The 4,191-nt window shown below is 39.5% G+C and overlaps 1 pseudogene; it reads left to right on the plus strand.

The window, feature by feature from the left end:
- The window catches only part of LOC103733707, a 7,537-nt pseudogene extending 3,790 nt beyond the window's left edge, over positions 1-3,747 (plus strand).
- The last annotated feature ends 444 nt before the right edge of the window (positions 3,748-4,191 follow it).

Here is a 4,191-nt window from a genome sequence, read left to right on the forward strand (position 1 = left end):
TTGAACAAGTTTGCAGCCCCACCAGCAGTGGATGAGTGTTCCCCTTTCCCCACATCCTCTCCAACATTTGGTATCATTTGTTCTCTTCATTTTAGCCAGTCTGACTGGGATAAGATGAAATCTTAAAGTGGTTTTAATTTGCATTTCCTTAATTACTAATGATGTTGAACACCTTTTAAGATGCTTCTTAGCCATCTTTACTTCTTCTTTTGTGAACTATCTGTTCAGCTCCTTAGTCCATCTTTTAACTGGGTTACTTCCTTTCTTGATACTTTGTTTTTTGAGTTCGTTATATATTCTGGATGTTAAACCTCTGTCAGACGTGTCACTGGTGAAGATTTTCTCCCTTTATGTGGGTTTAAAGAGGTCCTATTTGTGGATTCTTGACCTTGTTTCCTGAGCAATTGATGTCCGGTTTAGAAGGACCTTTCCTACACCTATATCTTGTAGGTTATTGCCAATTTTTCCTTCTAACAGTTTCAGAGTTTCGGTCTTCACATTAACGTCTTTGATCCATTTAGAGTTGACTTTTGTGCAAGGTGAAAGATAGGGGTTTAGTTTCATTCTTCTACAGGTGGAGATCCAGTTTTGCCAGCACCATTTGCTGAACATGCTGTCTTTCCTCCAGTGAATGTTCTTGGCTCTTTTGTCAAATATCAGGCTCCACCTTATTTTTAAGACAAGGTCTCTTGTTGAACCCGGAGCTCACCATTTTAGGTACACTGATTAGCCAGTAACCCCTCAGAATTCTCCTGTCTCTACCTCCCCAGTGATGGAATTACAGTCCCACACCACCATGCCTGGTCTTATATGATCCAAACTCAGGCCTCATGCTTGCTCAGCAAGCACTTTATGAACTGAGCCAACTCCCAGAAAATTCTGCTCTAGCGGTTTCAATGAACTAGCCAGAGAAACAAGAGCTGGAGGTACATTCAGATTTTCTTTAATTCCTTCCAGCTGAACCTCTCTCTAATTATACTTCTAAAATAGGAACACTTCTAAAAAGAAACAGGTCTGAAATTAGAATGATAGCTACCAGAGTTTGAAGAACACAGTGGGGGTGAAGGATTGGGAAAGGTTGATCAGTCAGAAAAACAAAACCAAGAAGTTCTGGTGACAACTGTGTGAGGAGACAGGGGTGAGGCTCACCCCTATTTAAACATTACACAATGCATGCACATATCAAAACATCACACATTACCCCATAACTATGTACAACTTTCCATTTTATTGAATTGATTTAAACAGAAGTTTGATTTTTAAAGGGAAGAAGGTCAGAGAAGAATATGGAAGGAAACATGTTAAATGTGTCATGATTACCTCACTCCCTATCTTACCTGCCTCTGAGTCCCTTTTACCAGGACCTTGGGGCAGAGTATTTTCCATCTGGACAATAGTCCCAGAACAGATGCCTAGAAGGTAGGTCATGTTTTGTTTATTCAAAACTTAACACTTACATGCAAACTTTATATAATGCCTTTAAACTTTTTCGGAATGACTTTCATCCTACTCTTTCCAAATATTTTGGGTAATTACCTTACAGTGATTAAAGTAAGATTTGATTCAAGGCCTCTTTGAATTCAGTCTTTCACAGAAATCAGTATAAAAGCATTGTTTCTCATAATACGTCAGCTATTAATTTCAGTTTACACGTGAAGTACCCCATAACCACTGTTCTTTTTTTCACAGACTCTATTTCCAAGATTTTACCAATTTTCATGCCAGCTTTGAATTCATAGTCCTTGCAGGGGACAGCCTAAAACTACCAACAAGCAAAACTACCTACCAAATATTCTACGGAAGAGTAAGAAATCAATTATGGAAAAAAGAGAATATTATAAAATGAAACTTTAAAAGTGCAAAACTTTAAAAGTGTAAGGAATTTTCATACACTCATAGATACGGAGAAAATATAAAGAAATTTCATGGAATGGCAAGGCACAATTCAAGATAGTGTTTCTGGGAAAGTAAAGGAGTAAGAATGAGGGGAGAATCCCAAGAAGCTGCCACACGAAATAGCAAGTGCACGGCTGCCATACTGCTATTCATTGTATTATCAATGTTAACTAATATGCAGACAAAATTCACAGGTTTTTAAACAAGCCAGTAAGTTGCTTACTTCAGGAAAAATAACAATATTCACCCTTTACCTCAAGGCTTACATGACAGCCTCTTAAAGTCACTGCTACCCATATGGCCATCATGTAAAAATCTATCCCCAAAAAGCTGTTGTGATGTTGAGCATATCTAATCAAGTGAGGGTTTCCAGTTACCCACTATCACAGAATGGCTGCTTTGACAGCACTGAAGCCAACTCTAATTACTAGAGAAAGACGGGCTGGTTGTTCACACCGTCACTAAGGCACTTCAAAGGAAATATGAAATTTTAGGTGCTCTCATCCACAGACAGGCAAAATGGTACCCTTGGTTTTTGTTTTGTTTTGTTTACCAGACTTACTTAGCCATCTGTGGGAAATTGTTCTGGGAACACAGCCATTATTTTATTCAGCCTTTTGTTCTCTGGCTTTAATACAGTAATGAGGTATTAACCAAATTCACACATGATAGAGCAGCCCTGCCCATCACTATAACTATTTAGATGCATCAGTCCTCCCCCTCCTACAACAGCATGGTGTGCCAAACCACATAACTCTACCATACACAAATGTCATCTCTAAATTTTGCAAACCAAGAGCAACTCACTAAGGATACCAATAATTTTGTCACCTGTACATAATCATCATGTTTGCTTTACCACGCACTTCTAAATGAGAATGATTAAAAAGAAAAAAAAAAAGGAACTTGGAAAATCAAGTTCTGAACAAAGACCTTACATAAGTGGAAAAGTGAATTTGTTCAGATTATTCCAGCAATGTCCAGAAAGCAGTGAACTTCCAGTGATCCGTGGAGAAAAACTAAAAGTAAAGACCATTCCTATGTTAAGCAATGTAGTCTGGTGTGAGTAAACAGAGGGCTTCTCAATTAGGCCAATGAGAATGAGTCGGTTCTAATGGGCCCTGCCCTCATAAAGAAGGCTTCTTCACCTGCTACACAGTCAACCCAAAGGCTGGGCCTTCTTCCAGTATTTGGAAATAGCTATCTTATCAAATGCTCCCTCAATAACCATTTGTTTTCTTACTTTTGTCCACTTAATTTGATGCACACCCACTGCCTTCAATACATGATATTGGCCAACAAAAGCTCGCCCTCTTCCTGATTCCCACATATCAGAAGATCAAGGTGAAAAGGAGACCTCCCTTCAGAACCTTTGCCATCTGAAAGCTTTGTTTCCATATCTGAACGGTAGAATGTGGAGGCACACTGACCCTGGCAGCCAAGGTGTTGGAGAAGCTCACAGGCCAGACACCTGCAATTTCCCAAGCTATATCATGTCCTTTGCCCTCAAGAGAAACGAAAAGATTAACATTTACTGCACAGTTCTTGGGGCAAAGGCAGAAGAAATTCTGGAGAAAAGTCTGAAGTGAAGAGTCTGAGCTAGGAAGAAATGACTTTCAGATACTGGAAACTCAGGTTTTGTAATCCAGGAACAAATTAAGCTAGGCACCAAATATGACCTAAGCATTGGTATCTACAGCATGGACTTTGGTGCAGTGCTGGAGAGACCAGGTTTCAGCATCACAGACAGGATGAGCAAGCAAGACAGGCTGCCCTGGGGCCAAGTACAGAGTCAGCAGAGAGGAGCCATGTGCTGGTTCCAGCAGAAGTGTGATGGGATCATCCTTACTGGCAAACAAATTCCACCCAAAAGGCCAAAAAAAACTTTTTTTCTCAGAAAATTGTAAAGAGAGAGAGGTGGGAGGAGAAAAAATATAACATTGTTTGGATTAGGGATGTGAGCCATATAGCTAGCTCAATTAGCATAGAATGATCTGTATAATAACTATTAACATCAAGAACTCATTTTTTAGCACTGTGACTTTCAAAATGATATTGCAGATGATAAAAACTCTAGTCAAGGATTGAAATTTAACTTTCATCCATATCAAATAGCTCTTTTAAAACCTAGTCGTAAAATACATGTCAAGTTGGGCCAGGTATGGTGGAACATGCTTTTAAACCCATCACTCTCAAAGGCAGAGACAGGCAGATCCCTGTAAGATTGAAGCCAGCCTGGTCTACATAATGAGTTCCAGGCCAGCTGGGGCTACAGGGTAAACTGTCTCTTAAAAA

The sequence above is a fragment of the Nannospalax galili genome, unplaced genomic scaffold, assembly GCF_000622305.1.
Source record: "Nannospalax galili isolate Female #2095 unplaced genomic scaffold, S.galili_v1.0 scaffold876, whole genome shotgun sequence".
In the NCBI taxonomy this organism is placed as follows: Eukaryota; Metazoa; Chordata; class Mammalia; order Rodentia; family Spalacidae; genus Nannospalax; species Nannospalax galili.